Genomic DNA, 25,357 nt, shown 5'->3' with positions numbered 1-25,357 from the left:
TACACACACTCAGGTTGAACTGGATGGACTGGTGTCTTTATTCAACCTTACTATGTAACTTCTCCTACATTTAAAAAAACCTAAAAAGAATGAATGAGCTCATGAAGTCCTAGAAGGTGTATGTATTTATAAAGCCATTCTTCGTCATGCAAAGCTGCATGTACCTGGAGAAAAAAAAAAAAATTTTTTGCCCCAGTTCTAATAATAATAATAATAATAATAATAATAATAATAATAATAATAATAATAATAATAATAATAATAATAATAATGTACATGCAGTTTAAGGCTGAATAGCTCTAAGAATTTTGTTTATAAATATATCCCAAAGAAGCAGCAGAAATTCATCAAGTGTACTTAACATTTAAATTTACACAAATGAAATCAAACACTAACATTAAAGTTTCCCCCCCCCCCCCCCTCTAAAAAAAATGTACAAACACACACACACACACACACACACACACACACACACGTTATACTTGCCTGCCCTGTGCAATGGACTTGCACAGGGCAGCCCTGGTCCTCTTCTGCGCCCCTGGCCCCTCCCAAACAGCCTGCTATGGGGGCACCCAAGCATAGTCACAGCTCCGTGTGTGCGTTCAGACATTGAGCTGCAGCCTGGCCCACCCCCTCTCTCCTGATTGGCTAACTGACTTTGACTGACAGCAGCGGGAGCCAAAGACTCTACGCTGCTATTTCAGGCAATCAGTAGGGAGAGTACTGGATGTCCGAAACGCACGTAAACATCGAGATGAGGCTCAGGTAAGTATCTGGTTGGGGTGGGGGGGGGGGGGGCTTTGTTGCAAACAGAAGACTTTTTATCTTAAGGCATCAAGATTTAAAAAAAAAAAAATCCATATCCTGAGTACAGTGCAGGACACAGGCAAAGCAATCCTAGACTCTGGCTTATACCTTCAAGTGCACTGGCAAGTTTTCAAAGACACACCCACCAGATGCCAGTTAACATTCTAAGAATAAATGCATTTTCTTTTGAAAATCAGAATTTTAGTGCGTTTTGTGATCCGATCGTGCCACCAATTTTTTTTTTTTTTATTTATTTTTTTTTTTTTTAGAAAATTCGACCAGCCAAGCCTTGAATTTCACCTCATGTTCCTACAAAAAAAATAGTTTTCATGGTAGGCAATCTTTTCTTTCTAGGTCACAGAGAGAATGTGAAACATTTAAAAAAAAGGCAATTCTAATTTTTTTTTTTTTTTAACCACTTACTTACTGGGCACTTAAACCCCCCTCAGTCCCAGACCAATTTTCAGCTTTCAGTGCTCTCACATTTTGAATGACAATTACTCAGTCATGCAACACTGTAACCAAATGATTTTTTTGTCCTTTTCTTCATACCAATAGAGCTTTCTTTTGGTGGTATTTGATCACCTCTAGTTTTTCTTTATTTTCTGCACTATAAATGAAAAAAAGACCGAAAATTTTGAAAAAAAAAATGTTTTCTTCGTTTCTGTGACAAAATTTAGCAAATTAGCAATTTTTCTTCATAAATTTTGGCCACAATTTATACTACTACACATCTTTGGTAAAAATAACCCAAATTTTTGCATATTATATGATCTGTGTGAAATTTATAGAGTCTACAAGCTATGGTGCAAATCATAAAGATTTGCAAAAAAAGATCACATCTGATGTACTAAGGCCTATCTCCATTCTTGAGACCCTAACAAGCCAGGAAAGTACAAATGCCCCCCAAATGACCCCTTTTTGGAAAGTAGACATTCCAATGTATTTAGTAAGAGGCATGGTTAGTTATTTTAAGTTGTCATTTTTTCCCCACAATTCTTTGCAAAATTAAGATTTTTTATTTTTTTTTCCCACAAAATTTTCATTGTAATAGCTTATTTCTCCCACACGGAATGTGCATACCACAAATAACACCCCAAAATACATTCTCCTACTCCTCCTGAGTATAACGATACCACATGTGTGAGACTTTCGCACAGCCTGACCACATACAGAGGCCTAATTTTGAAGTAGCACCTTCAGGCATTCTAGGAGCATAAATTACACATTTCATTTCTCAACCACCTATTACAGTTTTGAAGGCCCTGGAACACCAGGGCAATGGAAATGTCCAGAAAATGACCCCATTTTGGAAAGCTAACACCCCAACGTATAATCTATGAGGCATAATGAGTCTTTTCAATGGTTAATTTTTTTCCAGAAGTTTTCGGAAAATGTGGAAAAAAATGAAAACGCATTTTTATTTTCTTTTACACAAAGTTGTCCGTTTATAAAGATATTTCCAACGCATAGCATTTACATAGCAAAAATAACACCCCAAAATACATAATACTCCTCCTCCTGAGTATGGGAATACCACATGTGTGAGACGTTTACACAGCCTGACCACATACAGAGGCGCAACATGCAAGAAACACCATCGGCGTTCCAGGGACACATAGCCTGCATATACCAAGAATTACACCCCCAAATACATTATGCTGAGCAAAGGGTAAAGAAAAGATTACCTGTGGTTTTAGAAGCGCAGTTGTCCACAGGAGGATATCATTGGTCCAGGCAGCAGGCAGGGACTTGGTCAGCAACAGCAAACACAGTTTTTTAGGCAGCAGGCAGGGATACTGTCCATATTACAGTCCAGGGTCAGTGCAGAGATGTCAGCAGTGCCAAAAATATTGGTCCTGGTAGTAGGCAGGTCCTTGTGGTGTGGTCAGTGCGGCATGATGGCAGTAAGTCCTACAGGCAGCAGACAGAAGTAGAGCCTCATTCAGGACAGAATGGGGATAGGGGTAGAGGCTTCTCCCTCCCAAATCTCTTTGAAGCCTCCGAGTCTCCAGACCCTAATCTAGGAATAAGAAAACAAAGAAAATCGTTTTCTTCTTCCAGAAAAACTATACTGGAGCCCCTCACATATATGTGAGACTCCGTGTTGAATCCCACTAGTCCAGTTGCAGAATACAAGATCAGTCCAAGAGGCAGGCAAATATCGTGGTCAAAGAGTCCAAGGTCAGTTCCAGATCAGGCAGAGATATGTACAGAATCGGCAGGCATAAGAGTGGTCAAATAACAAGCCAGGGTCAGTTACAGAGCAGGCAGTGGCATAAGGGGTGTGAAGGTGTATGAAGGCAGGAACTGAGGATTATGTTTACCATACTTCACTAAAAATTTATTGAAGTAGGGTAACGCCGAAAACAGTCGCCTATACAGAGGCCTGGTTGGGAAGGACATTGTGCACAATAATAAGATGTGTCTCTTCTGACTCCTGCTCTGGTACACACCTTACATCTTTTTTGGCGTCTTTTGCCTGTTGGTGTGGGGTGGATTTTATCCGGAAAGTGGCGCTCGGAGAGTCGACTAACAACGTCTGATCTGATATTTTCTGGTGGTTCCATCATTTGGTTGTTGAAGTCGACTCCTCCCATGAACAAATTATATTCGGAAATGCATTTGGGTTTCTTTACGGGGCCATTCCTTCTGGGGATTTCCACGAAGGTATTGTTGTGGATAGAAGATAACGTATACATCCCTTCTGTCCCTCCACTTCACTGCCAGAACCTCCTTGTTTCTTAGACTTGCAGTTTCTCCTTTCCGCAGCTTCTTGTTCACCAGACTTTGAGGAAAGCCCTTCCGATTCTTTTTTACAGTGCCACATGCTGGCGTCTTCTTCCGGTGAAGGTTGTGGAACAGGGGCAGAGATGTGTAGAAGTTATCTACATAGAGGTGGTAGCCTTTATCCAGTAGGGGGTATATGAGGTCCCAAACAATTTTTCCGCTGGATCCCAAGTAGTCCGGACAATTAGGGGGCTGTAGCTGGGTGTCCTTCAATTCGTACACCTTGAATGAATATGTGTACCCTGTGGCTCGGTCACATAATTTGTAGACCTTCACCCCATAGCGGGCCCTTTTGCTGGGCATAAATTGCTTAATTCTAAGCCTGCCACTAAATTTAATAAGGGACTCATCCACACATATGTGTTGGTCCGGGGTAAACAATTTGGGGAATATTTCTGAAAATTTATTTAGTATTGGTCGAATTTTGTAAAGGCGGTCATAATTTGGATCATTTCGTGGAAGGCACTGGGAATTGTCACTGAAATGTAAGAACCTCAGGATCATCTGATACCTGGTTCTGGGCATTACCGCGGAGAAGAGCGGTGAGTGGTGGAGGGGGTGGGTTGACCAGTAGGTACGTAATTGATTTTTTTTGTTGAGTCCCATATTAAATGTGAGGCCTAAAAAAAGCTTGAACTCCTCCACCGTTAGGTCTCTTCATTCGTAGGGACGGGCATAATAGGAGGTCGGATTTTGAAAAATAAATTGTTGTGCATACAGGTTGCACTGGGCCACAATTGACGCCAACATGTCCTCCGTAAAAATTAAATTAAAAAAAAATCTATAGGGCTAAAATTCTCTGTGTCCACCTGGACTCCTGGCTGGGCGGTGAAAGGGGGAACATTGGCCTCTCCTGAATTAGGAGGAAGCCACAAGGAGTTCTGAAGGGCATAGGGAAGGCCAGCATGGCTCCTAACCCTTTGGGGCTGAGATGACACCCCACTGGTACTTGGCTTTTCTTGCTGGGGCACTGCGGTGCTGGTGGACGGCACTGCCTCACTAGAACGCCTTCGCTTGATGGGCCGGATATCTTCCTCCTCGGATTCATCAGTCAGCGTTTCACTGCTGAGGACTGGCTCATAATTTACGTCGGCTTCAGAATCCGAATAGGAATCTGAAGAGGAGAGCTCCCGTTGCTCTCGTCGGCCGTGGAAATAATTTGGTACGCCTCCTCAGCGGAAAAGACACGTTTAGCCATGGTAGCACAGATGGGCACTGCTGAGGCGGCACAGATGGGCGGTGCACAGATGGAGCACTGGCGGTGCACAGATGGAGCACTGGCGGTGCACAGGTGGGGTAGATGTGGGCACTGGCAGGGTTTATACTGGCACATTTACACTGCTAGAGAACACTCACTCGCTCTTTAGGTCTCCTTACACGCTATCGCTGTGTGAGGAGACACATTCGGCAATGGGTGATTATCTCATTTGTTTACATTTGAGATCATCACCCATTGGAGGCGGCGATCGCGCTGTAAACGGCCGCTGTGATTGGCCGATTACAGCGATCTGTGATTGGCTGTGTCCAGGGGACACGGCCAACACAGATTTTCCCTGATGCGCGCTGCCGGGAGCGACGTCAATAGACGTAGTCCCGGAAATTGAGATCCGCGCTGTAGCCGTCATTTCACTATAGCGCGGATCTCAAGTGGTTAAACACACAAATGTTTTACCTCTAAATTTCAATTCTAAACGAAATGGGTTGTTTTACAAGGTGATCGTTTAAAAATAATTTTAACCATTTGCCTACTGGGCACTTAAACACACCTCCTGCCCAGACCAATTTTGAGCTTTCGGTGCTCTCACAATTTGACTGACAATTACTCAGTCATTCAACACTGTACCCAAATGAATTTTTTGTCCTTTTTTTCCCCACAAATAGAGCTCTTTTGGTGGCATTTGATCACCTCTGGGTTTTTTATTTTTTGCGCTATAAATGAAAAAAAGACCGAAAATTAAAATAAAATAAAAAATAAAATACGCATTTTTGTTTGTGATAAAAATGTTCAAATTATTAATTTTTCTTCAGAAGTTTTGGCCACAATTTATACTGCTACATATCTTTGATAAAAATAACCCAAATTAGTGGATATTTGGTCTTTGTGAAAGTTAGAGAGTCCACAAGCTGTGGCGCAAATCATACAAAATTGATCACATCTGATGGCTGGTGGCCTATTTCTTGCGACCGGAACAAGCCAGGAAAGTACAAATACCCCCCAAATGACCCCTTTTTTGAAAGTAGACATTCCAAGGTATTTATCAAGAGGAATGGTGAGCTTTTTGATGGTGTCGTCATTTTTTCCCACAATTCTTTGCAAAATGAAGATTTTTTATTTTATTTTAATTTTTTCCACAAAATTATCATTGTAATAGGCCATTTCTCTCATGTGCATGTGTATACCACAAATAATGCCCCAAAATAAAATACTGCTACCCCTTCTGAGTATTACGATACCACATGTGTGGGACTTTTCCACAGCCTGGCCACATAGAGAGGCCCAAAATGCCGAGAGCACTGTCACGTGTTCTAGGAGCATAAATTACACATCTAACTTGTTCACTACCCATTACACTTTTGAAGGCCCTGGAGCACCAGGACAATGACACCTGACACCTGGCATTGATGACACTGATAACAGATGGCAGTGGGGCAGGTGACAGTGGGGGGCGCTTTATTTTCTTTTTTTCCCCACTAACCGCTGTCACAGCGGTTCATCTCTCCCTCCTCACACGCTGTCTGTGTGAGGAGGGAGAGCCGGCGATGAGAGATGATCTCATATGTTTACATATGAGATAATCTCTCATTGGGCACGCCGATCGTGCTGTAAACTGCCGCTGTGATTGGCCGTTTACAGCGATCTGTGACTGGCTGTGTCCAGCACAGAAACTTCCCCGATGCGTGCCTGCGGCGGCGCGCAGAGGGAAGTAAACAGGAGGACGTCCAGGGACGCCCTCCCGGCAGATAGCGTCTGTGCTGTAGCCGTCTTTTGGCTATAGTGCGGGCGCGAAGTGGTTAAGCATTGGTGGAAGTGGGGCAGACTTGGCCAGTGGGAGAAAAAAAAAAAAAAAAATGCTCTGGTGTCAGGAGTAGTAAACTATGCTCCATCTCTGCTATTAGGCGGAGGAATAGCTTCCCGTTGCTGGAGTCAGTGAGAGGAATACTGGCCCTTCACTGGTAACAATGGGAGGAACAGTGCTCTTTGGTTGTAGTGGGGTGGGGGGGGGGGATGCCTTAAGGGCCGGATAAAAGCAAAACAAAGGACCACATCTGGCCCACAATTTGAAAACTACTGCTTTAGGGTATGGTAATTGAAAAAGGACTCCCGATAACACATGCTGACCTAAACACCAGGAAGTGAGATCTGTGCACTCAAAAAAAAAAAAATCACACCCAATCCTGGCCCTTCATTTTCTAACTATAGCCCCCACATCTGTCAGCCTTCCTTCTCTGGCAACAGCCGCAATTCACTATTCCTTACATCCAAAAACCAGTCCCCCTAATCTCATGTGCCTTGCGGAATGTGTGCTCTATCTGTAACAAGCTCAGATGTGTACATTAACTTTTTATCCCCCATTACTTTAACATACTTGCCATTACTGAAACGTGGCTTCAAGATTCTGACTTGGCTTCTGTTGCTGTCCTCTTCCAGGGTGGCAGCCACTGAACAGAAATTTAGAGTTGGATTCCTTTCAAGACCTTACTAACCCTCCTCTCTAGCCATCTCTTCTTTTGAGACGCACAGTGATCATATGTTTTCTCCAATTTCTCTGAGGATTGCAGCCTTCTGGACCAGTATCAAACTGATGACTTCTCTCTGGTTACCCTACTTTCTCTCTCCTCTGAAATTCCCACTATCATGCCTGGTGACCAACATCCCTGTTAATGTTATTAGCCTGGCTACATCACCTCATCTTTTGACCCAACACAAAAGGACACATACTTTCACTCACAATGGTAAAATCTTTAATTACTTCCCGACCGCTGGCCGTCAAATGACAGCCAGGCGGCGGACCTATTGTGGCAGGAGGGTGTCATGACGTCGTCCCGTTTTAACAGGGAATGCGCGGGATCGTGCGCACGCATCCATGTTTCTTCGGTAGTGGCGTGTCACGGAGACACCGCTCGCCACCGAAGGGGATGAACAGCCATTGGGTGTGGCTGTTTACCACGTGATCGGCCGTGAGGAAGTCACGGCCGATCACAGATGGTCACACCCCCACTGTGCATGGCGCATGATCGCGCTGCACGTGCACGTCAGTGGCGCCGTGTACCCTGGGAACACTGCTCGTCACCGACGCTGGTAAACAGCCATTGGCCGGCTGTTTACCCACGTGATCGGCTGTGGTCATTTCACAGCCAATCACTAAAATGTCAACAAACCGTGGTAACGAGAGGTTACCGGGTTCTCCTCCCCACACACCGATAGAGATTGCGGTAACAACTTACAGTGTACACCAATCACACTGATCGCCGCCCCCCCCCCCCAATAAAGAGGACCTGTCACCAACCCTCATAGTACATGTCACTCACAGTCCATCAGAGTACCTGTCACAGTCCATATGAGTACCCGAGTACCTATCACCGCCCTTCAGAGTACCCAAATACCAGTCACCAGGCCATCAGAGTACCCATTTGCAGCCCATGCCTCATAGAATATACGTTGGGGTGTTTGCTTTCCAAAATGGGGTCATTTTGTGGGCAATTGCACTGTTCTGGTACTCCAGGACCTTCAAAAGTGTGATAGGTAGGAATGAAATGAGATGTCATTTATGCTCCTATTACACCTGAAGGTACTACTTCAATGCTCGGCCTCTCTGTGACCAGGCTGTGTAAAAGTCCTACACATGTGGTATCGCCATACTCGGGAGTAGCAGCAGAATGTGTTTTGGGGTGTCATTTTTGCTATATACATGCTATGTGTTAGAAATATCTGATAAATTGACAACTTTGCGTGAAAAAATAAATAAAATAAATAGGAGTTTTCATTTTTGATAATCAGGAAGGACACAGTGCTACAAAGAGCTCGGAGGGTGCTACTCACCCCTATCAAATCGAAAAGTTTTCATTTTTTTCCCACATATTCCAAAAACTTCTGGAAAAAAAAAACTAACCATTCAAAAGACTCATTATGCCTCACAGATTATACGTTGGGGTGTTTGCTTTCCAAAATGGGGTCATTTATGGGAAATTCCATTGTCCTGGTACTCCAGGGCCTTCAAAAGTGTAATAGGTGGTTGAGAAAAGAGATGCGTCATTTTTGCTCGTAGAACATCTGAAGGTACTACTTCAATGTTGGTGTTCTTGTATGTGGCCAGGCTGTCTCACATGTGGTATCGCCATACTCGGGAAGAGTAGCAGAATGTATTTTGGGGTGTAATTTGTTGTATGCATATGCTGTGTGTGAGAAATAACTTGATAATGACAATTTTGTAAAAAAAAATAAAAAATTATATAAACACTCACCATGCTACTTAATACCTTGGAATGTCTACGTTCTAAAAAAGGGGTCATTTGGGGGGGTATTGGTACTTTCCTGACTTGTTAGAGTCTCAAGAAATGAGATACACCTGATGTACTAAAGGCCTGATCAGATGTGATCAATTTTCAGTGATTGGCACCATAGTTTGTAGACTCTAACTTTCAAAGACCAACTAATATGGGTTATTTTTACCAAAGATATGTAGCAGTATAAATTTTGTCCAAAATTTATGAAGAAAAATTACTAATTAGCAAAAATTTATGACAGAAACAAAAAGGCATTTTTTTCACAAAATGTACGTTTTATTTATAACACAAAAAATAAAAAAAAACCACTAATGATTAAATACCACTAAAAGAAAGCCATTTGTGTGGAAAAAAACTACGCAAGCTTCATATGGGTACAGTGTTGCATGACTGAGTAATTATCATTCAAATTGTGAGTGCTGAAAGCTGAAAATTGGTCTGGTCAGGAAGGGGGGTGTAAGTGCACTGTATTGAGGTGGTTAAGGACCCTGTATTTTCCCTTCTCTGGAAACCTCACCAACACGCCCTTTCCCCGCCATCTTTGATTACAATCTCATCAGTTGCCTCAAATCAAGTATTCCTCCAAGCAGCAAATGATTACTTGCAAAAATCTTCGCCCTTCTCTTTTCTGCTACTGACCATCTTTATGATAAAAACCCGCCCCTTTCCTGCTCCAACCTGGCCACAACAGTTCTCTCATCCTCACTGGAGGCACTCTCCTTTAACTACATGGAGGATCGTGCCCCGACCATTACAACCTTGGCAAACGGACGACACCAGAAATCTCAAGAGACATTGCTGTGCTCTTGAACCAGGGTGAAAAAAAAAAATAAAAAATAAAAATAAAAAAACGGGTATTCTGATTTTTTTCTATTTAAATCAGATTTTTTTTGATTTTTATCAAATCTGATTTAAAAAATAAATAAATAGCTTTTTATTCCCAAAAGCCTATCTTAAAAAAAAAAAAAAAAAATAGATTTTCATTTCAGATACATTGATAATTTTGTTTATTCAGCATGAAATGGAGCTTGGTTATGTAGCAAGAGGCTGTATATTATGCAATATTTATTTTTGATAAACACATTCCATGAATTCAGGCTCTGCAAGCTGAGATGATGTGCCCTAGCAAGGTTATTTTAGTTAAAAGAATTTGAGTAGTTCAACTAGGTGTGATTAACCTAAAAGTGTCTCGGCTATCACTGTTTTACTAACCTAAAAGCTTATTCTAAATAGGAAACCTTAATTTTGTTTGCAAAATATTAAAGCTTCTAACTACCAGCAAGAATAAGCCCTTACATTTAAGCACTTAAGCCCCGGAAGATTTGGCTGCTCAATGACCAGGCCATTTTTTTGTGATATGGCACAATTGCGCAGTCGTGCGACGTTGTACCCAAACAAAATTGATGTCGTCCCCCCCCCCCCACAAATAGAGCTTTTTAGGTGGTATTTGATCACCTCTGCAGTTTTAAATTTTTTGTGCTATAAAAACAAAGAGCACCAATTTTGAAAAAATAAAAACACCCCCCCCCCCCTCCAAATATTTATATTTTACTTTTTGCTATAATAAAATATCCCACCTTTTTCCCCAAATAAAACACAAACTTTTACTCAGTTTAGGGCGACATGTATTCTACTTTTTTTTTTTTTTTTTTTTTTACCAAAAGTTATAGAGTCTACAAAATAGGGGATAGATTTATGGCATTTTTAATTATTCTCTTTTTTGTTACTAGTAATGGCGGCGATCTGCAATATTTATCAGGACTGCGATATTGTAGCCGACAAATTGGACACCATTGACAATTATATGGCGATCAATGCTATAAAAGTGCACTGATTATTGTATAAATGTCACTGGTAAGGAGTTAACCATGTTCCCTCACTATGTTCTAACTGTAGGGGGGAATGGGACCGTCTAGGAGTGGAGAAAGGAAAGAGAAAGACTTGTATGAAAACATGGTCTCTACTCCCCTGAAAGAACCGAGATTTGTGAGTTTACGAGCGATCGCAGGTACTCGGCGGTCATCAAGCCCGCCAGACACTCACTTCGGCTCCAGGCACACACTGCGGGTGCGCCCTTAGTAGCCAAAAGGAAAAGTGGCATAAGGAAACGTTGATTTGCCCAGCCGAGCCAACCTGCCGCAGTAAAACTGTAGCGGCTGGTCCGGAAGTAAAGAGCACCTGTCATTTCAGATAAATCATGGCAGCGCCTGTTAGTGGGCATCCACTCACCTGCTGGCGCCATGGTCCCTTCACCTTGTGGTGACACTGCCGCATGACCAGCTGTGCCATTAAAGTGAATGGGACTGTCAGTGAGTCAACAGTGGGTCAGAGTAGGAGCCACTGCAGGACAGATGACCCTTGCTCTTTAAAATTTATGATTTAATGTTTGATAAGTTTACTGCCAGGGTATGCCCATTTGGCTATGTATCTTTTTGCTGATTTTTCTTTTCATCTCATAATAAAAATTTACAGTTAAAAAAAAAAAAAAATGTATGATTTAAAATAGAGTTGATTTAAATCAAGCCTCTTTACTAGGGATTTAAAAATCAGCTTAATTTAATTCAAATCCACCCAGTCTTGAATGATAGCGGTGTAAAACCAAATCCCTGCAGGACTTCACCCTTTACAAATACGCACTTTAGAGAAAAAAAAAAAAAGATAAAAAAAAAAAAACACCAAACAATTCCTACCTCCATGCTGCCAAATATACTTTGTCACTCTTAATACCTAGTCATTGTCAAGGCTCCTATCATCGGAATAGCTCTTTTCTTTGTGTACAGAGGCTGCTTAGCTGTCAGTTAATTACCAGCCACTTCTTTCCACAGTGGCTCACCTGGCTCACCTGGGATGTAAATGGCAGACAGGGCTGGTACATGTCGTTCTGCCCACCGAAGTATGTGAGTGACCTCCCATGCAGCGGCTGAGCTTCTTGTTCCTCCTTGATCGACTTATGCCACAGCAGTGGCGTTGTCTGACTGGAGCCTGATCGGAAGCCCTTGCAGTCTCATTGTCCATGTGGAGAGGCATAGCCTGATTGTTCTCAGTTTGATCGGCAACTTGGATTCCTCCATCGACCAGAGGCCCTGAGTCGACTGAACTCTCATCACTCCACCCCAGCCGAATAGGCTGGCGTCCGTTGTGATCACCGTCCATTTCAGGAGGTAGGAATGACTACCTGAACTGTAGCACTGGGGACATCAGCCATATCAGGCAACCCCTGACTAACTGGCTCACCTGGATCTGCCAATCCAGGGACAACAGCAATTTGTCCCACTTTGTCAAGATCTCCTTCTGCAGGACTCTGGTGGGAACTGGGCATATGGTACTGCCTCGACGGAAGCACAACTATGAGTCCCAGGACTCGCATCCAGAAGCGCAGTGTCGACCACTTGCGGTTCATCAGCTGTTTTACCACACTTCTGAGAGTCTGCAGCTTGTCTGAAGGGAGAAACTCTCACTTCCCTGGAGTCCAGCAGCAAGCCTAGGTACTCCAAATGCTGAGTCAGTACTATCACTGACTTTTTTTAGGTTCAACAATCACCCAAATTCTTGCAGGGTCTGCATGGTGATCGCCACATCCTCTTCTAACTCTGAGGCAGAAGAAGCTCACAGGAGGAGATAGTCTAGGTAACCCACGATCATGATCCCACGTTGTAGTAGCAATGCCAACACAGGAGTAAATACCTTGGTAAAGACTCGGGGGGCTGATACCAAACCAAAAGGGAGAGCCACAAACTGGTAGTGGCTTCCACGACTGCAATCGCAGAAACTTTTGATGCCAGAGGCATATGGGTATGTGCAGGTACGCATCCCGGATGTCCAAAGACGCCAGAGAGTCCCCTTGATGGAGTGCCTTTAGGTCCAAGATCGGACGTACCCCTTCCTTCTTGGAACCACAAAGAAGTTTAAGTAGAATCCCTGGAAGCGTTCCGATTCCAGAACCGGTACAATCACCCCACGATTCAGCAAATCCCTTACCGCCCCAAGAGGGCCTCCCGGGGATACGGGTATGCTGGAGGGGAAGAATCTGTTTTGCGGCCAAGAGAGAAACTATCTTGTAGCCTGTGGAAATCAGAGCGCAGACTCATTGGTCGGATAACCGGGAGGACCACTGGGCTGAAAACTCCCGAAGACGACCCCCCACCTGAGACATGGGTGGGGGCAAACCTTCATGCGGTAGCACTTTTATTCACAGGATTGCAGTTCCAGGGACGTCTTTTGACTGTCCGTGGGACGTCCTGTCGGGCTGAGGACGTTAAGTCGAAGCTCCGGGCGACCAAAAAGCAGTTTGTGAGTGGAAAAAGAGGGCCCTTGCCTATGGCGTGGCTCCTTAGCCTTCCTGGCCTGTGGAGTAGGGTACTCTTACCACCCATGGCATTTTTAATAATGTCATCTAATGAGGCTTCAAACAGCCGGTCGCCAAAGGGAAGATCCGTCAGGGCTTTTTTGGATACTGGTTAGCAGACCAGCATTTTAGCCAAATTAGGCGCCTCAGAACCACAGCTGACACTGAAGCCCTGGATAGCAGAGGGAGAGTATCCAGGACCACGTCACAGACGTACTTAAGGCCTTGCACTAGTTGGTCTGCTAGTACCACGCAGACAGGAGAAGCCTGTTGCCCTCCCAATTCGCGGTGCAAACGTTTTGCCCACTCAGTGTCTGCGACACAAGTGCAGATGCCAGTACTGGTCACACGGCTGACCCCCACAACCGTAAACAAGGAACAAGCCACTGCCTTGGCCTTCCTATCCGTGGGATCCTTGAATGCAGGAGTCCCCTCAACCGGGATCATGGTTAATTTAACCTGGATACTGGGGGGGGGGGTCCACTACCAGAAGAGCCGACCATTTTTGAGAAGTCTCTCCTTCAAAAGGGTAACGCACCGCCATGTATTTGGGGGCCGACAAGGTCCGTTGTGGGCAACCCCATTCCTTGTAAATAAACGTGTCAAAATAAGTCAGATACGGGAACACCTTAGGTGAACGTGTTGGCTTGCGGGACCCAAAAGGGACCAGTACATGAGCAGAGGGATCCACACGCACAGCTGTGATAAGTGCTCCAAGAAGCGCTTTGTCGCGCCTAGACAGGGACTCATCCTTACTGTCCGATCGGTCCTGGTCAGCGTCGTGTGACAAGACAGAAGGGGTCACCAGCCTCAGCAGGACCCGAGTCTACGTTAGAGCTCTCCCCAGAGAACAGGGGGGCAGGGGCATCAATTAACGCACCTTTCTTCCCATGCACCGCCTACATCTTTGCAAAGAACAGATTGAGGACCACCGTCAGGGTGTCCATGGGCACTGTGCAGTCCGCAGGTGACCCAGTTGCAATTGCCTGAGATTCAGGGGAAGAAACATCAGTTTTTGAAGCCATGCTGACCCTACCCTGTCTGCCACCCAAAGGAGACTTAGGACAGTGAGAGTCCCACCCTCCTTGCTGCCGCTGACTGAGGGTCTCTTTCCCGCCGCACTCACCACCCCGAGGAGTTTTGCGCTGTTGACAAGTAGTGCCTGTAGACCCTGAGTGCTCCCAAGTGCAGAGGAAACAAAAGCTGTGTCGGTGGCAGTCGCCAGAATGAGCGCTAAAACGTTCCAAAAAACTTGCTCATGATTCAATAAAATGGCCACCCAGCATCCAGTACACAGACAGGAAACACAGGGAAAATGGCTGTGAGAGCACATGAGCCATGCTGCTGCTAGAGAACACTGAAAAAAATGTGTTCAGGCTTCCAGAAAATGACCGCCAGTGCCCCGAATAGAAGATCCCTTGGAAAATGGCCGCTAAAGCCCAGGAGGGCATGCTGCCTCGCCCACACCTAAAATGGCCACCAGCAGCTCCATGAGGTACAGAAAGAAAAGCGTGACAGACAGCGCCGCACTCGACCACAGCAGACCCTCACAGGCACCTTCTGGGAGCTTAACACAGTGGACCCAGGGCACCTATAGCCAGCCAGCACCCCCCCCTCCATCTCAGGAGAGAAGAGAGGGAGGTGAGGGACCCCCAAAATCGACCTCCCAGGGAATGCCGTAGCTGCAACCTGCACACGCTCGATGGTCGGACTGGGGAGACTACAAGGATAAGGGTATCCAGCCTGTCACCCAGCCGGCTGTTGATAGAAGATCACAGGATCATTCTTCTTGTGCAAAAAGCCAAGCTTCTTCATATAAAAAAAAAAAAAAAAAAAAAAAAAAAAAAAAAAAAAAAGCACAGACCGATGGGCCTGCAGGGTTCCTAGGTCCTTCTACACTAGGCAAAATAAAACTGATGGCTGCATGGCAGGGTGTAGGATTGTAGCCCAAGGGACCACCTGGACGGAACTAAGAGTTCTGAGTGTTGTGTTACAACTATGCCTAGTATTCTCCTAGTGAAAAGGCTAACAACCCTTTTTTTTTTTTACAGAGAAGAGCCGTGTCGGTCGGTGAATATAAGAGAAATATAGGCTACAGCAGCTATTGGAGTTGGACAAGAATCCAGGATCTCCTGCTTGTGTGAATCCGCTATGATGTGTGCCTTTAGCTGATTCAGTCAAAACTCCATATTTCTGGAGACACAGGTGGTAGCCATAGCTGGTTTAAGATTTCCCATAATGGACTGCCAGGCTTTTTTTAAGTTGCTGATCCATCCTCTTGTCCATAGGATGCTTCAGAATACCCATGTCCTCAAATGCCAAATCCGTTGATCTGGACACTTGGGAAAAAGCTGCATCTACCTTTGGAACCTTGTTCCAAAGTGACTCTGGGTCCTCATTAAATGGAAAATTCCTCTTATGTGCGCTTGGGAAAAGGTTTTTTTCTCCGGATCCGCCCATTCCTTTTTAATGGTCTCCGAGATTACCGAATGTACTGGGAAAGTGCTACTTTTTGCTTCACCAAATCCTGCAACAATAAATTTTTTCTTCCTCTAATTCCAAAAGTTGCATAAATTAACTTTTAACAGACTGTCAACTTGCTCCAAGGACAGTTTGTATCTAGAAGGAGCATCTTCTGCCTCCTCCTCCGAGTGAGGGAGAACATTCCCTTTGGGTAGGAGGGCCAGCCTCTGCCTCTACCATTGGGATTGATTGTGAGCCCTGAGAGGGGACTGAGGTAGTTGCTTGACTCAGGGATGGTGTCGCAAGAGAAGACCAGAAGGCCTGAATGGTAGCATCTAGCTCTTTCTTGACTGATGCGATTATTTCGCTGCATGTGGAAGAAGCCTCTTTAACTAAAGGGTCAATGCAGACCTGACATGAAGTACTCTTCCAACCCTCCGGCAATTTTGTTTTACATGAGGGGCATCCATTTTTGATAGCTGGCTCTGAGTTTTTAGCCTACCAGAAAAAAAAAAAAAGCCAAAAAGAGAAAAAAAATAAAAAAAACCCACACACCAATCCCAGCGAGTCAGGGCTTCCTCCCAACAGGCAAAACATGAAATAGTTTCCTGTGCCCAGACAGGCCCCAGCCACCAAGGGGGAGAAAGCTTTGTTAGAGAAAGCACAAAGTAAATGGGGAAGACTGCCCATAACCCTCCCTTACCTGGGCCTTGCTGGTGCCCATGCCTGTCCCATTTTCCGCTGCCACTGTATTCATAGTGGTGCTGCACCGGACGGTGGCTTCACACACCGGTTCCGGGATCAAAAAAAAACGCAGCTGCGCCCGACCAGAACTGGAAACTAGGCACCAGACCGTTCCTCCCTTTTCTCCCTGCATTTCTGCGCCTGTTCCTGGCGCTGCCCCCCTTGCCAGATACCTCACTTCCGGTCGGCCGAGACCCTACTCCACCAAGATGGCGGTGGCCTGTAACGCCGTCACTTTTATTTTTTAGTTTTTTTTTTAAAAACACCCTGCGAACGGCCGCCGCTGCCAAAGGAGCCGCTCCTGGAACAGTTCAGCTCTCCCTGAGCTGAAAAGGGAGAAAAGGAGCCCACTTATCAGCTACCCTCTGGCACGGTGTGGGAGGAGCAGACCCTCTGCAGAAAAAAAAAAAAAAAAAAAAAAAAAAGGTATGGTGGGGAAGGCAGCCTAGCCTCTCAGGACAGCACCATAAGAGACCTTGGCTCCTACTAGGTTTTCCCTTGCCGGAGGAAACATGAAAAACTGATGAGCTGTGAGGAAGCCTCCTTTTTAAATATGGTGGAGTTTGTGTTTCCTGTTCCCTAGTGGGTGGAGCCGTTCTCATGTGCTGTCCTGAAAGACGATAAGGGAAAAAATGGTATCGGTGCATCCCTAGCAACAACCATTTTATTCTTTAGGGTGTCAAAAAAAAAAATGAATCTATCTATATCGATATATCTAAAAATGTTTGGGGGTTCAAAGTAATTTTCTAGCAAAAAATAAATAAAAAAAGATAGATAGATATAACTCGAAACCAACAAAACATCAGAAGGTTTAGTGTTTAAAAGTTTTTTTCACTTACAAAGCCTATTCCATTGACAAATTGTTACAATGTTTATACTTAGTGGTTGTAAACCCTTACAGACCACTTTTACCTACATGTAAGCCTAGATTAAGGCTTGTCTGTAGGTGCAAGAAATACCTGCTAAACCTACACGGTTTAGGAGATATTTGCAAAAGACAGGCACCGCTGGCAGCGGCGCGCAGGCACACTGAGCAAGCCGATGCCAACGGCGATCATGCCGTTAGTGGCGGCTCCAGCCAGTCACAGCGCCGGAGCTGTGAGACCCAGAAGTCACTCCGGGATAGATGGTGGCATCAGGGGAGAACGAGGGTCATTTCAGGGGCTTCTATCTCAGGTAAGTTATTCATAATGAGCTAGTATGCTATGCATACTAGCTCATTATGCCTTTGCCTTGCAGGGTGTATTTTTTTTTGGCTTTACTTCCTCTTCAAGTTCAACTGATAAAAGCATGTTATGAGTCTTTGCAGACTGCCCAGTTTTTCCTCTTCCTTTCTTTTGATAGCTGTGGCTTCAGGAGGAGCAGACAAAATTATTTTCATAGCAAGAATCGTGGAACACTTTAGTCAAGATCGTAAGGGGGGAAAAAAATAAAAATTGCGATAAAGATTCTTGACGATTAATCATGCAGCTCCAAGATGAAGACAGCAGATATACATGTAAAACTTATGTAGGGAGATTTGTTTAGTCTCTGCGTATCATCTGCGGCTGTTCACGTCACCGGTATACGTGAGGGTTTACATCCACTTTAAAGTACTGCTGTAGTGGGGAGCAGAATTTATCTATGATAACCGCTAAGACAGTACACACCATAGTGCAGGCATATGTAATTAGCAGACCTCCAGCTATTGCAGAACTACAAGTCCCATGAGGCATAGCAAGATTGACAGCCACAAGCATGACACCCAGAGGCATGGTGAGACTTGTTTTGCAACAGCTGGAGGTCCGCTAATTGCATATCCCTGCCATATAGTGTCAGATTATACCCTTCTAATTACAACAGCAATCTAAACAGAGCTACTGGGTTAGTAAAGGCTTACTGTGCAAATTCCAGCTTTCTTATTAACCAGCTGCCAACCGCCGCACGACAATATACATCAGCAGAATGACATGGGAAGACATATGGGTGTAACTTTACGTCCCTCCCCCCCCCCCCCCAGTGTCAGTCGGAATCCCTCCAAGAGCGATCCGTGCTGAGGGGGAGGCCACCAATTCATGTCCACCACCTCATGATCGCTCCTGGCAAATGAGAAACTTTTGCTTCTGTAATGTAAACAGAAGCAGAGGAAGTGATGTCATCACTCTTCGTGAAGCCTTTTTCCTTCCGGCTTCAGAGGAGGGAAGACATCAAGTCTTGCACAAACACTACACTAACAGTAGAACACGCAGGCACACTATTCACCCCCATCATCCCCTTTCACAGTGACACCAATAGCAGTTTTTTTTTTAACCGATTACTGCATTGGTGTCATTTGTGATTGTTATAAGTGGTAGGGCAGTTACCCCTTTAGGTCTAGGGTACCCCCCCCAATAAAGCTTTAACCCCTTGCTCACCCCCGTCACCAATGTCATTAAGCAATCATTTTTCTGATTGCCGTATTAGTGTCACAGGTGATGCTAGTTAGGCAAGTATTTAGGTTCACAGTCAGCTTTTTATAATAGTGTCAGGTACCCCCATATACTTAGTAAAGGTTTTAACCCCGATTGTCCTCTAGTTAACCCTTTCACCAGTGATCACCGTATAATTGCAAGGTGCTTGGTTTTCGGGGTCCTGTACGCAGCTAGGCTCCCAAAAAGTCCCACATATGTGGTATCCCTGTACTCAGGAGAAGCAGCAAAATTTATTCTGGGGTGCAATTCCACATATAACTTTTTGTAAATTATTATTCACTTGGGCCAAAAAAAAAAAAATTACAATGGGCTCAACATGCCTCTTAGCAATTCCCTTAGGTTGTTGTCCAAAATGGGGTCATGGGGGGGGGGGGGGGGGGGTTACTGTCCTGTCATTTTAGCACCTCAAGAAATGAGATAGGCAGTCAAACTAAAAGCTGCATAAATTACAGAAAATGTACCCTAGTTTGTAGATCCTATAACTTTTGCACAAACCAATAAAATAGAAGCTTGACATTTTTTTTTTTTTTAACCAAAGACATGTGGCTGAATACATCTTGGCCTAAATGTATGACTAAAATTGAGTTTATTGGATTGTTCTTATAACAAAAAGGGTAGAATATATATTATTTCCAAAATGTTTGGTCTTTCTCCGTTTATATTGCAAAAGATAAAAAAAAAAAAAAAAAAAAAAAAAAAAATCGCAGAGGCAATCAAATCCCATCAAAATAAAGCTCTATTTGGGGGGGGGGGGGGGGGGGGGGGGACTTTATCTGGGTGTTTTCTTCAGGTCAGAGACGCACAAAGTAGTAAAGCCATGATGAAGAAGACAAAGAAATGCAAGTCGCACAGTATTGCTACACATTTGACAAGCGTTTGGGGATCTGTGTTATCAGAAGTTATTATGTGGGCTGGCGGAGAGTTCAGGTGCCAAGACGTTTGCTGCACAACAAAAAGCGTTTACAGGATAATCGATTTCATACTAGTCTTAGTACAGGAACCACTTCACTCTGGGCTGCCTAAATTCACTACATACATAAATTACAGGCTTTCAGATAAAATACTTGGAACCGAATAAGCATGTTTTTTTTTTTGTTTGTTTGTTTCCATACACTACTAACCTACCCCGCTTTTTCCGTCAAACTCGAGCTCTTCTTAGACCGGAAGGCAAGGCGCGCACACTTATGATGTCAGCAGAAAACCTCCTATTGGTCCATCCTGTTTTACGTACTGGAATGTAAGCTGACTTTACGGTTGGCTTTTCAGTTGGTTTCCGGTGATCGCTTCTCTTTTTGCGTTTATTATATTTCTAATTATCTTAACAACAGACGGTGAGATCTTCGAAGCATTATATAAGGTATGAGTGGGAGAGGGAGATATCTTCCTCTATTCCAGCAGAGCTCCCTCACATCACAATTCCGTTCTCATTTATGTGCTCAGCCCCCCCCACATCACTGTTCCCCTTTACATCAGTCTTATCAACACCCTTTCACTTGGTGAAACAAACAGTGCGCTGTCCTGAAAATATAACAGGGTTATGACTAGGGTTGCCACCTTTTCCTCAAGCCAAACCTGAACACTTTAGCAGCGCATGGCAATTTTTTTGTGGTACACACTATAGGATTTTAAAGACCTGGAGGAAAGAAATAATGCCGCTTAGCGTGGATGGTACCATCATCTGCCTTACTGACACTGTCCTCTGCCCTACTGACACCGTCCTCTGCCCCACTGACACCGTCCTCTGCCCCACTGACACCGTCCTCTGCCCCACTGACACCGTCCTCTGCCCCACTGACACCGTCCTCTGCCCCACTGACACCGTCCTCTGCCCCACTGACACCGTCCCCTGCCCCACTGACACCGTCCCCTGCCCCACTGACACCGTCCCCTGCCCCACTGACACCGTCCCCTGCCCCACTGACACCGTCCCCTGCCCCACTGACACCGTCCCCTGCCCCACTGACACCGTCCCCTGCCCCACTGACACCGTCCTCTGCCCCACTGACACCGTCCCCTGCCCCACTGACACCGTCCCCTGCCCCACTGACACCGTCCCCTGCCCCACTGACACCGTCCCCTGCCCCACTGACACCGTCCTCTGCCCCACTGACACCGTCCTCTGCTCTACTGACACGTCCACTGCCCTGCTGACACCGTCCACTGCCCTACTGACACCGTCCACTGCCCTACTGACACCGTCCATCCACTGCCCTACTGACACCGTCCACTGCCCTACTGACACCGTCCACTGCCCTACTGACACCGTCCACTGCCCTACTGACACCGTCCACTGCTCTACTGACACCGTCCACTGCCCTACTGACACCGTCCACTGCCCCACTGACACCGTCCACTGCCCCACTGACACCGTCCTCTGCCCCACTGACACCGTCCTCTGCCCTACTGACACCGTCCACTGCCCTACTGACACCGTCCACTGCCCTACTGACACCGTCCACTGCTCTACTGACACCGTCCACTGCCCCACTGACACCGTCCACTGACACCGTCCACTGCCCCACTGACACCGTCCTCTGCCCCACTGACACCGTCCTCTGCCCCACTGACACCGTCCTCTGCCCCACTGACACCGTCCTCTGCCCCACTGACACCGTCCTCTGCCCCACTGACACCGTCCTCTGCCCCACTGACACCGTCCTCTGCCCCACTGACACCATCCTCTGCCCCACTGACACCGTCCTCTGCCCCACTGACACCGTCCACTGCCCCACTGACACCGTCCACTGACACCGTCCACTGCCCCACTGACACCGTCCACTGCCCCACTGACACCGTCCACTGCCCCACTGACACCGTCCACTGCCCCACTGACACCGTCCTCTGCCCCACTGACACCGTCCTCTGCCCCACTGACACCGTCCACTGCCCCACTGACACTGTCCACTGCCCCACTGACACCGTCCTCTGCCCCACTGACACCGTCCTCTGCCCCACTGACACCGTCCTCTGCCCCACTGACACCGTCCTCTGCCCCACTGACACCGTCCTCTGCCCCACTGACACCATCCTCTGCCCCACTGACACCGTCCTCTGCCCTACTGACACCGTCCCCTACTGACAGAGAATGAGAGAGAGGGTGGAGGTGAGAGAAGGGGGGAATAGAAAAAGAGTGGTGGTTGAGCGAGAGTCTGAGAGAAAGAGAGAGTGTGAGAGAGAAAGGGGGAGCTGACACAGAGGGGGAGGGGGGTGACACAGGAGGAGGGTGGGTGACACAGAGGAGCTGACAGAGCAGATGAGACCTCCGGAAATGCACATCGTGAGGCAGGACTCCGGGAGCAAGCAGGCGCGATTATTAAATCGACAGTCCAGCCCCGCCTCTGCCTCCACACATGACCAGCACCATCTCCGCAAGGCCATTCACAGACCCCCATGTCTGCCGCCCTGCCCGTCCCACTCGCACATGGCCCGTTCGGCCAACACAGGGCACCTGCCAGCTCAGAGTGTACCACTGTGTCCTCTAGATGTTGCGGGACAGAGATCTGGCTGCCACAGGATGGTGGAATGTGTGCCCGGGTTTCCAGCAGGCGGAAACCCGGGCACATGTGTCAAAACCAGGACTGTCCAGGTCAAAACTGGACAGGTGGCAACCCTATTTATGACAAACCATTTAAAATTGACATGCTAACAATGCTGGGTGCTAACAATAGTCAGCTTTTATTTATTTATGTAAAACTTTTCTCTCAAAAGAAAAAAAGGGAGTTTACTGTAACTTACGATAAATTGTAAGCTGGAGTTTGGGTTCAATTTGTTAGTGTATCTAATTCTCCTAATCCATCTAACACTCCTCCCCCCCCCCCAGACTGGCAATGCTGTTGTGTAATGGAATAGGTTAATGCACAGGGACTAAACATTGACATCATAAAGCAGGGGTGCCCAACCACTGGTCCGCCCTTTGATGTGGCCCGCCATCTCCTGCTCTAGGATGGCGAGTTGGAAAGCCCAGATTACAGGTTTCCGAATCGCCATCCCTGAGCATTAGTGTGAAGACAGGAGCCGGTTCTAGAGAAAGCAGAGCCAATTCTTCCTTTATAATGCTGGCTCCTGTCACAGATGGAGTGATAACAAATGTACTCCACCTTTGACACTGGAACGAGAACAGGAAGCATCGGCTCTGCTCACTACTGCAGCTGCATGCTTCCTCCAGAGCTCCTGTCACACTGATGCTCTTTATGTCAGGTCAGAAACCCATTATCTGGGACAGCAGCCACCAGGAACTACCCACCAACAGTACCCACTTCCTTTGCTAGCAGGACCTACCAACAGTGCCAGCAATACCCACCAGCTGTACTATCCACCAGGAATACCTGCCGACAGGGCCCGCAGCAGTACAAGCCAGCAGTACCAGCCCTGGAGGACAGTCAGCAGAAGCCGCCAGCCATACCTGCCCTAGGGACAGCAGCAGCCACCAACCATACCTGCCTTCTAGGGATGAGCTTTGGCGTGTTCGCACACTCCACGTGCAGAGACCGACAGGAAGTCAGCGATGCACTAATCACAGGCAGTGAGACATTTCCCGATCTCTGCAGCCGCACATCGGGATATGTCTCACTGCCTGTGATTAGCGCATCGCTGCACCGACTTCCTGGCAGGCTCTGCATGTGGAGTGTGCGAACACGCCAGAGCTCATCCTTACTGCCTTCACATGATCAGTCCAATCGGGTCTGCCTGCCCATTTTCTGGGCTTACCCAATCAGACCCTCCATTCATGTCTATAGAGTGGCAGATGTAGACAGATTTGTATCCTTTTACACCCGCCTATCTACATTCCGATCCGCTTAAAAAAAACAGCAGGGGATCTGTCCTCTTCCGTCTGGGCGGATAGGACTGGAGGGCCCATAGAGTAGAGTGGGCTGTGTCCGTGTCTGTTCTGTATGCAGAGTGGACACAGACCTGTCATCTGCCCGCTACGTTAATTGTGGCCCGCGACCAGTTACTAAGTCGCTAAAGTGGCCCTTTGCTCTTCAAAAGGTTGGGCACCCTGTCCCAGGAGCATAGGATTAAGCATTGTCTCATTGCTGCTCCTTAGGCCTTGTGTCATACCATGAGCCTAGTTACAGTACTGCCACATGGTCTCAACGTGTGTGTGTATATGAGAAGCAGTCAAATACAGGCAGTCCCCGGGTTACAAACAAGATAGGAACTGTAGGTTTGTTCTTAAATCAAGTTTGTTTGTAAGTCGGAACTGTACATTTTTAAGTGTAACTCCAACCTGTGCAGTGATGTGGGATATTCTGGGCACTTCTATGTGTGCAGTTGTGTTATTTGGGTCTCTTGTAGCCAAGCAGTACTGCACTATGGGATGTGTCTGGTGCTGCAAGATGGCTACTCAGTGGTATCCAGCACCAGTGTGGAGCGCAAACCGTGAGTGACGTCACACCACCTCCGTTCGCAAGTAGGAGTCGTACTCAACTCGGGACTGCCTGTATGTATGATACAGAGGAGACCGCCTCGCAAACCATGATCTCAACTTATCACTTATCCTATGGTTCTGGGGACATTTACTTTGTATACTCTAAGAGCACAAGCATTTATTATCTGGAATCCAGTGACTCTCTGGTGAGTCTACCTCATGAGAGTCTCCCTTGGATCTAGCAGTTCAGGCCGAGTTCCCTACTCTGTTGTCGGGGTCCTTACTGCAATCAATCAATACTTACTAGCAAATTATCCAATTCCTCATGGATACCAACTGCAGAGGCTCTTAGGCCTAGTTTACAGGTGTGGATGGGGAAACGCACAGCTCAGCCTATCTCCCCCTGCCCCAACCACTGCCACCTAAGTTGCAAAGGTATCTCACGTGTCCTCTGAAGAGCAAGTAGATGTGAGATGTTCTTCAGAGGGCAACACAAGTGTAAACTAGCCCTCGGTGCCCTTGCCTGCAGAATCAATCTTTCATTTACTAAGGATCTTTGAACAGGCCAGGCTATTAGTCATAGTGAACTCTCTTACTCAGACCCATAATCTCCACAGGTCATTTGCGAGACTGTTTGTTTGCTTTTTTTAGGCACTGCAGTCTCCTGCCATCACCTCACAATAACGAGAGCTATTTTTGGCCCTAATTGACGCAGTATGCAGTACCTTGCATTTGGAGATTAGTGTGCTGTCTCCAGAGCAACAGAGCAAGTTGCTCAGAGTGGGCAATCTGATCAGGTCCATCTGTCAGTTTTTCAGGGGAGTTGATGGAAAGGTACATGCATTCCTATGGATGGGCAGGTGTAAATTGAGTTGTGTCCAT

The 25,357-nt window shown here is 46.3% G+C and overlaps 2 protein-coding genes across 4 annotated transcripts in view; one reads left to right on the top strand and one right to left on the bottom strand.

Annotated features, from left to right (window-relative positions):
• The window catches only part of LOC143933914 (U4/U6 small nuclear ribonucleoprotein Prp31-like), a 232,544-nt gene extending 212,228 nt beyond the window's left edge, over positions 1 to 20,316 (bottom strand). For 2 of the 3 annotated variants that reach the window (XM_077457063.1, XM_077457067.1), the window contains exon 1: positions 20,230 to 20,316. The gene's annotated coding sequence lies outside the window, so the exon portion shown is untranslated. Of the gene's footprint in view, positions 1 to 20,225 lie in introns of all 3 variants that reach the window. The other variant, XM_077457066.1, reaches the window with a different exon arrangement.
• TFPT (TCF3 fusion partner) overlaps positions 20,307 to 25,357 on the top strand; it is a 113,983-nt gene continuing 108,932 nt past the window's right edge. The window contains exon 1 of the mRNA XM_077457068.1: positions 20,307 to 20,461. The gene's annotated coding sequence lies outside the window, so the exon portion shown is untranslated. The remainder of the gene's footprint in view (positions 20,462 to 25,357) is intronic.

The sequence above is a fragment of the Lithobates pipiens genome, unplaced genomic scaffold (genome assembly GCF_037356315.1).
Source record: "Lithobates pipiens isolate NorthernLeopardFrog02 unplaced genomic scaffold, aLitPip1_a1.2 Scaffold_27, whole genome shotgun sequence".
Classification (NCBI taxonomy): Eukaryota; Metazoa; Chordata; class Amphibia; order Anura; family Ranidae; genus Lithobates; species Lithobates pipiens.
The sequence above is the reverse complement of the archived record's forward strand: the minus strand, read 5'-3'. Positions and strand labels throughout refer to the sequence as shown.